At 41.4% G+C, this 12,845-nt stretch overlaps 1 protein-coding gene across 3 annotated transcripts in view; it reads left to right on the plus strand.

Annotated features, from left to right (window-relative positions):
- Window positions 1–12,845, plus strand: part of MKX (mohawk homeobox) — an 88,731-nt gene that overhangs the window by 32,573 nt on the left and 43,313 nt on the right. The window lies entirely within an intron of this gene.

A 12,845-nucleotide genomic window follows, 5' to 3' on the forward strand; every position in this document is an offset into this window, starting at 1 on the left:
ATAGGGTTGCCACCTGTCCAGGATTCACCCAGACAGTCCAGGTTTTGAATGCTGTGTGCGGGTTTCATGGCAGCAGAAACCCGGACACAAGATGTCAGGTAGACAGGGGCAACCAAAATTAAAATAGGGGCTACTGGCCCCTACACTGAAAATAGTCTCAAATGTGATATTTACATATGACTAAGCCGTGACTCATTCTCCCAAAAAATGTCTTGCGCATCGCTAGAGTGTTCAGGTTTCGCTTAAAGAAAAGGTGACAACCCTTGTATATATGCTTGTTGTGTGGTTTGGTGGCACTTTAGATATACGGCAGACCTTACACTTTAATATTGTATGCCCAGGCTGGGTATAGCGCTTGTTATACTGAGGCAGATTAAACTTGATAAGGAAATGTAAGCAGCAAAATGAGGATGTTGTAATTGTTGCGTAGGTGTAATATAGGAAACTGAGATCTAGCTACCTGTTCTTGCATAGGGTAGGGTCAGCTAGTCTATATTGGAAAACCCGAATACCCCATCATGCACAGACCAATGCCGCCCGAATACCCCATCATGCACAGACCAATGTCGATTTCGATAACACAGGTCTACAAGGAGAAATCCTCGGAAATAAAGTAGCTACATTTTACCAGAATTGGGTCACTTATAAAGGAATATTAAGTCCTGAGTATGAATTGGCTCCAGTTTCCAAGATACAGCTTCAGGTCAAAATTGCATCAAAATAATTCACAATTGCAAGGGCGACGTGCGATTATTAGGGCTGCAGCTAACGATTATTTTCATAATCGATTAGTTGGCCGATTATTAAGTTCGATTAATCGGTTAATCGGATAAAAAAAAAAGGCTCCAGTGATGGACTACTAGTTTCTATTGCGATTGTAGTCCATCACAGGAGCAAGCTTGGCACGGTGGAAGTAAAAAAAAAGTGTGGTGTGCAATATAGTACATTATACAGCGGCGCAATGCAGAATACCAGCAGCTATAGAGGAATGCAGCAATAGTACATTATACTATAATGTACTATTGCTGGGATTTGTAGTCCTCTGTAGCTGGCGTTATTCTGCATTGCACTGTATATAATGTATTATTGCTGGGATCTGATGTATTCCTCTATAGCTGGCGTTATTCTGACAAATTAATGACCACATGTCCACTTTAAGGGAGATCCCACCATCATACCAATAATGCAACTATAATATTATATATCAAAATTCATATAATTTATTAAACATCTGAAACAACATATTTAAAAGACATATAAAAATATGTATTGCGCAATCCTAACACTCGGCTATACGTAGATAGGATAAATCTTGTAGGTATGGACACCAGAGATGTCCGAATCTGCTAGATCAAACAATGTGTATAGGAGAATATTATCCACAGATTCCTAGTTTCTATTTCTCGATAAACAATCCAAAATATCCTAGGTGGTGAAAATGAAATCCGTGTATAGCAACTACATAAGCCAAGGAGCCTTCCAATATCCTATACATCCAAAGGACTAGGCTCTAGTCCATATCACAACTCCATGAGTGTGAAGTGTTGAATGAATGGCTGGTAAATCCTGGATAATATATAACATAAAGGGGACATGTGATCATTAATTTGATATATTATATGCCACTAACATTATTGTGATTAGAACCCTCCTTCCCCGTGTGTATATGTATACATTATAAATGTATCTTTTTATTGATACCAATAACATAACTTTCCATTCATCTATTGGTTTTTCAGGTAACACTTTCATGCTTTTTGCATGAAAAACTGGCAAGCTCTAACATCAGATTAAACGACAAGGTTCTATCTTTATTCAGTATCTAAAGTGCGCTTTTTGGCTTTTCTCTTGTGAACTGCAGTAGGATCATCCCTGGAGAGATTCTTGAGATCCATGCAAAAATAGCAGTCGCTACTGTGATTGGTGGGTTCCCTCCACACCATTGGGACTGCGAAAGGCGCGGACTTTTTCTTTTAGTTTAGCCAATGACACAGATAAGTTGCACATGTAATGCAACAATAATGAGGGGCCCAACTCTTGTCCTGATCCCCTATTTTGCATCCAAAATATAGGTGGTATGCCTTTTTTACCACTGCCGTCATACTGTACTTTTGAGGTAAAAGTGTAAACTCGCCGCAAATGTAGCAGAAGTTATCTTCGTTGTTTACACAGTTTCGAGGCATCTTGGCTTCTGAGGGAGAATACCACGCAACTGTTCCTTGGAAATGTTACCAAGCCACCAGATGTAACTGTATGATACGTAGATCTGACCAAGACAAATGTACCTTGCAATAAAACAACAATGAATGACAGTTAGGTAATAATCTTTAGTCTCAAAGTGAAGATAAATGTATTCACTTCCATTTCATACCATTTTCATTGTTCTACCGTACTTTGTCGAGAAGTTACGAGGCATCATGATCATCAGACACCTCCCTCCCAAATATACTCGTCTGTGTATAAATCTTTATTGTGAAATATCTTGAAACCTTTAGCCAACCAACCAACACCTTTATCACCTGTTTTCTAATTCCTCTAATCAAAATATGTAAGAATTAACACATTTTATCTCGGAGGTCGATAATTTCCCAAAACCTGTTTTCTAATTCCTCTAATCAAAATATGTAAGAAATAACACATTTTATCTCGGAGGTCGATAATTTCCCAAAATTTGTAGACCAGTGTAATCGTTCATTAGCAATACTAACTCACCGAATTTCGTCGATCGACACAATGGATTTTCCTGTGCGCATGTGCAGTGTTCTAGTTGCAATTGTTTTGGTATGAAAACACCACCAATCCATCGATTTCTGTACGATGCAAAAAACGATGCTTTTCCAGCCTCACCCTTCCAGAAAATTCGGCCAGGATTACAGTAAAAAAGAAATCGCTGGGTTCCCATCAACTGATCGATTATTGTACGAAAGACCATTTGTGGACAATTTTCGAATGATAATCGATAGGTGTATGGGCACCTTTAGACTGGGATGCAGATTTGGACATGACACAGTCATGAGAATCCTGGTACCTGTGCAGTTCCTGGCTGTGTTAAAAAATCAGCCACTGCTGCACACACTCACCTTGTGATTGCTACAAAGTTACTATGTTGTAGTCTTACCACTGGGGTAGAGGAGACTGAGAAAATGCTTCCTCCTGTCTGCAGCAGATTGATGATATCCTGTCAGTTTAGGTAACTTCACTTGCCTGGAGATCAAGCGTGGCCTTTTAATCATAAAAGGTAGAGTTTTGTTCTTACAATTATACTGTTGCTGTATATTGTGACCTGTTAGGAATTGATTAAAGCAGACTTGCTACTGAAAGGTCGACTTTAAATCTTAACCTCTTCTCCTTGCAAGCTTACATATTTGATAGGTGTGGCTTCCATGGCACAGACCAAGTCCAGCATTCACTTCTAGTTGAAAAAAAATCCAGCTGGGACTTATTAGATCTGGAGTCTGGACGGACGGCCAGCTCAAAGGACCGATGTACAAAAACACATCTACACTTAAGAATATGTTTCACTTACAAACCCTGTCGGCATTACAGCAGCCCTAATTTCTAAGATCATTATCACTCAGCGGAAAGTCACACCTTTCGCCCCTTCCCGGCCCTGCAAACACGGTTTTACGATCTGTGGAAACCGGCTTTAACCGCATAGAGGGAAATTTACTAATGTGCTGTTGGAAAAAATGTTTTAGAGGAAGGTGCCAGACTTGACATTGTGTTTATTGAAGTGTACCTGTCGGCTATTCACATTCAAGGCGCCATCACGTAGACTGCACAGATCTTCAGTTCTGGAAGAAGGGCACATTGAGCTGGAAACCGAGTGCCAAAAGGAGTAGTAAAACTGAGCAAGGGGCCGCATTAGTTGTGTATACACACGGTACTGGATGCAGTCATGTCTCCATAGCCAAATTCTCTATATATTTTATTGATTTGGATACACAGAACATACAAGCAGCTGGTTTTAAAAGATGTCTACACCCAAGAACAAAAATTTAATATATTTAAGATTAAAATGCCTTAGCTGTAACTGTAATGTCCTCCTTATATTGTAAAGCACTACGCAAACTGTTGGCATTATATAAATTATGTATAATAATAGTAATAATAATGTGGTGGCTGCATTAGTTTCCTTTTTTTAGACTTGCCAGAAATGCAGTGCCTTCCTGTGTGCTGAACTGAAATGTCAAAACAAGGTTATCACCTATCCCAGCTTCTATGAATGACAAAGCAACCCTCCTCAGCATCATGGAATGGAGGAGTAGTTTGTATACATCGAACCAATACAAAAGGAACATTACAGGTACCAGAAAAATACTGTCTTTACAAAAATAAACTCATAGATACATATATTATATTAACAAATCACTTTAAAACCATTATCATTGAACTCTGGGATAAACAGTGATCCAGTGTTAAAGGAGAAGTTCACCTTCTGCATCACCTTTTGCAAAAATTAAAGAAATGCATAATTAATAATATATAAAAAATATGCATTTCTTTAATATTTGCATTCAAGCCTGGAAAGCATTGCAATTGTGATCACTTGACCAGGGTTGCAAAGTTCAGGCTTCTGCACATTCTCTCCCAGGCAGAGCTCCTACGGAGGTACAGAGTTTCAGTTAGGCCTTGCCCCCTCTTGCCGCACAAAAAAGTGAGCCGGCCGCAATGTGAGGCAGAGCGTTCGGGCCAGAACGCACTGCATCTGGTATGACTGAGCCCTAAAGCCCCAGCAAATTTGGGCTGGTTCATCAAGAAATTTGCTCAGTGGCTGGACCAATCTGCCGCCTTCAACTGATTTTTGTTTAGCCCAAAAGCTGAACATAAAAATCTACACGTGTATACACAGCTGTACACAGCCACCACATCTGAGTGCTGCGAAGCTGCAATATATTACATTTCTAGTTTTGGGTTGCGATACACTTTAATTTCCATTTATAAGACAAATGATTGCAGTGTCAGGGGCCTTCTCACTGGCAGTATCAGCCACACAGTACAAAGCATTTTCTGTTGGGGGAAAAAGAAACAACGAAAGTTGAAAAAAAGAAAGAAATGAAATGAAATAAAACTCTCCAACGAATGAAAGGCATGAAGTGAAAAGTGAACTTTGGGACAGTGCTGTAGTTTTCTCTGCCCAGAAAATCCTCGGTAGTAATACAGCCACTGTCTTGATCAATTATTTGTGACATCATTCAAGGCTGCTTGTAGCCTCGAAGCTTTTTCTTCCCTCAGACTTGCAATCAGATTAATAGTCTTGGCTTTCCAAAGCAAAGTTCCCTTTCAGGTCATGCATCGGTTGGTACTTAGAACTGCATTTCGGCTCATTGTGGAAGCCAGATTTGGGATGTTCAGTAACTTATGGACTGCCTGGTGTGGCTTTTTCTCTGTCTCTCTATAGTTGGATTATATTTTGCAAAAAATATATACAGCCTCGTTTTTTTAATTATCAGTTGGCATGTCACTGTTAAAACGTTGTGAAACGTTGTTCTGATTGCTCATTTTAAGCCCAATTCCTCCTAAAATGGATATATCACTTTGGCATGGGATGGTTGAGTCACCTTTATATGTCTGAGAGTATGAGGGCAGATTTTCTTGCAGCTGTTTGTTTCTTGCTGAGGGTTGGGGAAGGACGAAAGCTATTGTAAGCTCTGTTTCACAGCTTGGAGCTTACACGGGCTGGGAACTCTATCCCCTACCCCATGTGACAGCTCTGGGTGCATGATTGGCCAGTCACCAAGCACCAGTACCAAGAGTCACATGATCCATCATACCTATAAGTTTCCCAGATATACAGATGATCATCAAAAGCAGCATTGAAACATTTGTATTAGGCCTAAGAGACGTTTTGGGGGAAGTTAAACATTCTCTTTCCAATGCTAAGAGCTGGTGTGTGATGTTGCAGCTGACCAGCAAGACCAAGTGCCGACCGATCACATAATTGCTGATCACTCAGCTCTCGGTCTCTGTTAGTTACAGCCCCCTGCAGGGATTCCTTCTCTCCTCTCTGCTTCATCAGTGGAGGATGGAACTACAGGCTGGGGAGGGGAAAGACACGCCTGGTTCTGGCTCTTAGTTGCATGCGGAGCCAGAATCAGTTTTCAATTTGGCAGCTGGGGTGTCTTCAAAATATATTGTCAGGATCATGCTCTGCCCCATTAGCCTATTGTCTGACTGTATCACATGATTACATAGTAAATATACTCGTGTGACCCAAATAAGAATTATAGTAAAACAATGGCTTTTCTAGTTCTTACTTATATGGAGTTTACCTCCGTTTATCTACCCCCCTTCCTTGTCCATTCATAGAATGTCTTGTATTCTATGAGTTGAGAGGGGGATAGGGGGGTGGATAAAGGACACTATCACCTCCCTGTGTGAGAGCCCCAGATTTCGTAGCCGCAATAGGCCAAAAGTCCAACGACAATTGTAGTACCTAGCATTTATTGGTTTATTTTTATTACAGGTATTTATATAGCGCCGTCAATTTATACAGTGCTTTACATGTGCACAGTCACATCAGTCCCTGCTCTCACGGAGCTTACAATCTAAGGTCACTATCTCACATGAATACAGGGTCAATTTAAACAGGTGCCAATTAAAGGAGAACTATGGGGTCAGTGCTTTTCCCCATAGTTCTCCCCAGAGTCACGGGAGGACACAAACTAGCGTCCTCCCGTGACCCAAAGCTCAGTATACCGTGAGCTGAAGCTCACGGTATACTGAGACCGCCGCAGCCGGGACGGATCCCGACATTACTGTCTGGATCCACCCAGCTGCATGACTGACAGCTGGCTCTGCCTATCTAGAGGCAGAGCCCGCTGTACCCGCCCCTGTCCCTTCCGCCAGTCAGCGCTGGAGGATCGGACAGGGGAGGGAATCCCTGCGGGGGGCAGTGACTGACAGTCACGGCTCTCTGCAGGGACATGATCGAGAAGTGAGCAAGCGGCGGTATGTGTTCGCTCACTTCCCGATCTATTGAGCCGACGTGTGACAGTTTCATTGTCACAGGTCGGCTCGAACTATGAGGCTGAGTGATTTTCACTCACCTCATAGTTCTTCTTTAACCTTCCATCATGCATAACAAAAGTAGTGATTTTGAAAGACACAGCAGCAATCCAGGTGTACACCACAGGAGGTAACACACCTAACAATATTATTATTATTATACAGGATTTCTATAGCGCCAACAGTTTGCGCAGCGCTTAAAAAACAACCTGTCTGGAGACCTGCTTTAACAGAACTGCAAGCATATGAACACCTCACTGATCCAGCCAGCCAGTGTGCAACTCACACTGATGCACTTTGTGTCCCTGCAAAATTCTCTGACAGCGATATGATCTGTACTGTGACATTGGCCTTAGTACCTGATCACGCCTAGGTGTTTTGAACCTCAAAGCTCAGAGCTGTAAAATGCTGAACTTAAGAAATTCTATTGTTTTCAATGGCCATCTTCACATCTGAGCGTTCTGTCGCCTGTAGCAAAATGCCTAACACTGGAAAAAAAGTGCACGAGCTACTTTTCTGCAGAATATAGAGTATATACACAAGGGATACAAGTATATTTTGAAGCGTGGTACTGTTATAGGCTCAGCTATCTATATAAAGTATATACACAAAGGATACAAGTATATTTTGAAGTGTGGTAGTATATAGGCTCGGCTATCTATATAAAGTATATACACAAAGGATACAAGTATATTTTGAACCGTGGTACTGTTATGGGCTCGGCTATCTATATAAAGTATATACACAAAGGATACAAGTATATTTTGAAGCGTGGTACTGTTAGGCTGGGTTCACACCTAGGCGTTTCGAATATGCGCGTTTGTCACACGTTTCGTGCCACGCGTTAAAACGCGTGACAAACGCGCGTTTCCGAGGGCTACCTGGCTGCAAATACGCCCCAAAGAAGCTCCTGTACTTCTTTGGGCGTAGGGCGTTTTGCAGCGCATTCCTAAGCGCGGTAAAACGCCCAGGTTGGAACCATGCCCATAGGCAATCATTGGTTTTCACATGTTGAGCGTTTTACAGAGCGTAGGAACGCTCTGTAAAACGCCCAAGTGTGAACCAGGCCTTATAGGCTCGGCTATCTATATGAAGTATATACACAAAGGATGCAAGTATATTTTGAAGCGTGGTACTGTTATAGGCTCGGCTGTCTATATAAAGTATATACACAAAGGATACAAGTATATTTTGGAGCGTGGTACTGTTTTTGGCTCGGCTATCTATATAAAGTATATACACAAAGGATGCAAGTATATTTTGAAGCGTGGTAGTGTTATTGGCTCGGCTATCTATATGAAGTATATACACAATAGATACAAGTATATTTTGGAGCGTGGTACTGTTATAGGCTCGGCTATCTATATGAAGTATATACACAATAGATACAAGTATATTTTGGAGCGTGGTACTGTTATAGGCTCGGCTATCTTTATGAAGTATATACACAAAGGATACAAGTATATTTTGGAGCGTGGTACTGTTTTTGGCTCGGCTATCTATATAAAGTATATACACAAAGGATGCAAGTATATTTTGAGGCGTGGTACTGTTAAAGGCTCGGCTGTCTATATAAAGTATACAGAAAGGTCACAAGTATATTTAAGCGTGTGACTGTTTTAGACTCATTTATTTGCCATCACAAAATCCAAGATGTTAACCCATCAGAAGACGCGGTTACTGGTGAATGTTCCTGGACTTGGTGGAAATGTTTGCTCTGGAAGCTTTGTGGATTCTTCTATATAAACCAAGCAGTTATTGCTTATTAAGTAGTGATTTAAGGCAGCACAACCTACTTATTAATATCTAAAATATATTTCTTGCAGTTTTATGTTAAGAGTAAAAATATTTATGTACCGAAATAATAATTCAATACGGGCACGCCTTAGTTATTTTATAAGCTTATATCCAGGGAAAACCTGAGTGGGAATAACGGCATTTTAGTGCCTCAACTTGGCAAATACGCATTATACATTCCAGTAGTTCACAAACGTCAAGACTTTGTATTGTTAAATTGGTTGAAGGCAAAGTGCTATAATGGGCTATAAATACGTATATATAGTTATGTGATTTTAGCTTCTCCGAGGTCTCTGCATTTATTTTGGAGGAATTCTGCACAGTGTGTTCCAATCTATCTATATACTTTAGAAATATACAATGTTTTCTTGCGCTGGGAACGGTAGTGAAGTTCAGAGATTAGTTGACTGATGATGTAATTGGAATCATTTTGTTTTCTTTTGCTCACCAAAAGAAAATGTTATATTTTCTAATAGCTTCTAGTAGCATAGTTATTGCTTACATTTTGGAAGGTTTTGTGTAGTTCTTACTTATACGGAGTTGACATAAATTTCTGAGCTATGAATTAAACTATAGAAATGTGTTAAGCTGGATGAAATGGAATGACTTATAAAATGGGAGTCCTTAAGGTAGTATTAAACTCTCAAACCTTTTTTTTCAATAATGAATCCAGATCAAACAAATATACATTGCCCAGCAAAGTCTTTCCTTATATTTTCACCCAAGCACCTATAGTCATCATGTTTCCAAACAGCTCTCAGGTCGGCTTCCCTGAGCTGCTTGTCCAGTGCAAGATCAGAACGGACAGCACAGTCTCCAGCTGTTGTCCAGATGCAAGCATGGAGACGTGAGAGAGAAGGGGAGGATGGAGGAGCAGGGAAGTAATTTGCCTTGTCATGCTTGCGTGTTTGTAAAGATACACACGGATTACTAGCACGCACAAGCGTGGCTCCATAGGACCCTGCAATGTAAAGGGGACACGCTAAAGCAAGATATTAGGGCCAGAGCTCAGGACACCATCTGATACTGCTGGAAGATAAAACTTTTAAACATCAAGAAGCAGCATCCATTGTAAGTGATTTCATCAGCATCTGAAATAGCTTAAATCCTTTTGAATCTAATATTCACAGTAACGTATTTACTTATGTTTTTAGAAACTCAACTCAAGCTTGGGGAAAAACCTAAAAATTCAATCTTCCACAGTGAAAATATGAATAAAAAACTCCCAGCTGTACTCACCCGAACTCTAGCGTTGTCCCCCACAGAGTCACAGATCCAGCAATGCTCCTCTTCTGGTAGCATTTCCTTCAAGTGTCATTCAACACCTTCCAACAGCATTTTATTAATATGGGGAATGTCAATGAGACCGGCTTTATGTAAAATTTGATTCAGTCAGGAAAGCAAGTGAATGACAGCAAATATGATTTATAAATGACCAGAATCTTTCCACAGGGTTCAGCAGAGAATGACAGAGTATGTAAACCAGGGGTAGCAAACCTCCAGCCCTCCAGCTGTGGGTAAACTACAAATCCCATGATGCATCTCTCTTCGGGAGTCATGTCTGTGGGAATCTTGCAATGCCTCATGGGATTTGTAGTTCCACCACAGCTGGAGGGCCGGAGGTTTGCTACCCCTGATGTAAACCCTGAAGGTGGCCGTACGATAATCGTCAGGTGTATGGGCACCTTTAGAATTAACTTCTCATATTTGCTCCCTTTTGTTCTGTTAAATATGCCTTGAAATTATGTATTTATTTATTTATTGGAGGTGTTCTTTTGAGCCTGGTTCACACCTAGCTGTTTTTGAGCAGTAGCTTTTAAACACCCAAAACAAGGAGTCCCATGATTTTCAATGCCCCTTGTTCACACCTGAGCAGCAAAAAGCCAAACACAGAAAAAAGTGCATGGTTTTTTTTTGGCAGTTTCAAATTGTTTTTTCCCCTATAGACTTTAATGGAAACGCACGGCAGAAGAATGTTGCACATTTTCGTGCGCGTTTGTACGCACGTTCGTCCATTGACCTCAATGTTTCTTGAGCTGCCAGTCAAAACACGCATTTTCACGTGCGTAAAACTGTGACAAAGGTGCAGAAAAAGCACGCTGCAACTGCGTGTACAAATACGCAAAAACGATGCTGCCTTGATGTGAACGGGGCCTAAGTCCTATCTTAGGGTGACAACACTATTCCTACATAAATACAGTGCAGTAAATGAGCGTTGTCACCCTAGGACAGAAAGTGTAAAACTGGCAGGATCAACAGGTGAAAGCCTAAAAATACTGATAAGCTGCAATGTATTACATTTATGTTCTTGGTGTTAGATATGCTAAGGGGAGCTTGTTGTGACAGAATGTCTGTATTCACTCATGATAATGCTAATTGACTAGCTGCCATGCTGACAACCAACTTAGATCATGGCAGGTTCCTTCTAATGTAATTTAAAAAATAGGAAGTATGACCCTAGTTGTCTGACCATAACAATAGGTACACTAGAATTCTTCACATTCTAATGCCAGTATTTTGTCAGTGACGGTATTGGTAACTTTATACAGTGATTGTTCATTGTAGGGTTGACTTTAAATATGGCCAACTTGACTGCATGGTGGGCCAGCTTGGCTCGGTAGCCAGGCCTTAGGACATTTGAAAATGTACCAAGTCCTATCTATTCCACAGGACACGGCAAAACGAAACATGAACCCCCTTGTGTTAGATGAGTTGCCATAGCAGTGGACCACATAACCTGCCACTAACCTGTTTATTGAACGGTCCTGACTAATGCCTTTAAAATTCTTGAAATGTATATGTCCAAGGCAAGGAATTTCTTATATTTATGGGTCCCACAAACACTAGAAAGTGACCTGGGAACGTGAGAACATTGGAAATGCATTTAAACCTTACAACAATGCTCTTGACAGAAGCACATTAGCAAATCCATCCCCACCTGTTGCGAACCACTGAAAGGCGCAATGGGCGGAATTAATTCAGAATGGTTAAATGAAAACATAGATTCTGGGAAGGTGCCGTGTTCCAGACTGAGATTGTCTTTGGCACACCAGTGAGGGTGGAATGGATGGTGTGGTTTGGAAGTGAGCGCAGAAGTGGATGTGCTGTATTTGGATTTGCGAGTGTGACTAAAACAAAAAATGGATCAAATGGATCCAGTAATGGGTGGGAACAGAACAGAGCCTGGAATGAGGTCAGCTAAAACAAATACAGCTATAGATGGTAGAACATATTTGTGTTCCATCAAAGCATCTTGTACTAGGATGGTTTTGAATGTAATAGTTACACAAAGGCTTTGTTTGATTGGAAAAGCAAAGATTAAAGCTTATCGAAACCCAAGAACAGAAATAGTAATACATTGCAACTTACAGTGCCAGGGGGGCTGCATTAGTTTTCTTTTTTCAGGCTTTTTCCTTTATGTTCAACCGGTGAGCCTGCCAGTAACATACTTCTTGTCCTAGGGTGACAACGCTTACTCACTGTACTGTATCTCTAGAGGAGCAGCGTAGCCAGCCTAGGACAGGAAGAGTGTTAGGACTACAGAACGTCTACCCCTTACTTATCTTTAAATTAGGTAGTTCACAGCAGTGACGAGCCGTACCTTCTGTGCTGGGTGAGGCATCCCCCAGTCCACTGAAGCTCTGCCCCCATCCCACCAAAGCTCCGCCCTGTCCCACCGAAGCCCTGCCCCTAGCTCGGTGACCAATCGGTGTGGGGAGGAGCCCCCCTGTCCCTCACTTGCTCGTCACTGGTGAGGCATCAAGATCGATGTCCTCACTGTTTTTTTTTTCTTTTTTCTTTTTGATTGGACAGCTTGGACCAATGGCGCTTTGCCATTGGTCCAAGCCATCCACAGAGCTCACGACTCTAACACAGAGTAGAGGCTGTGACAGCTCTTGCCTCACCAAGTTAGGTTACACAAGCTGTGGGGATGACCGCTGCTATGTAACCTAACTACCTGTCAAAAGCTGGATGCAGCACTGCCTGTAATTAACAAGCAGCTCACCGTCCATGACAGGTTACACAGTGGGGGGGGGGGG

The sequence above is a fragment of the Nanorana parkeri genome, unplaced genomic scaffold (assembly GCF_000935625.1).
Source record: "Nanorana parkeri isolate BGI_ZX_2015 unplaced genomic scaffold, ASM93562v1 scaffold355, whole genome shotgun sequence".
NCBI classification, from domain to species: Eukaryota; Metazoa; Chordata; class Amphibia; order Anura; family Dicroglossidae; genus Nanorana; species Nanorana parkeri.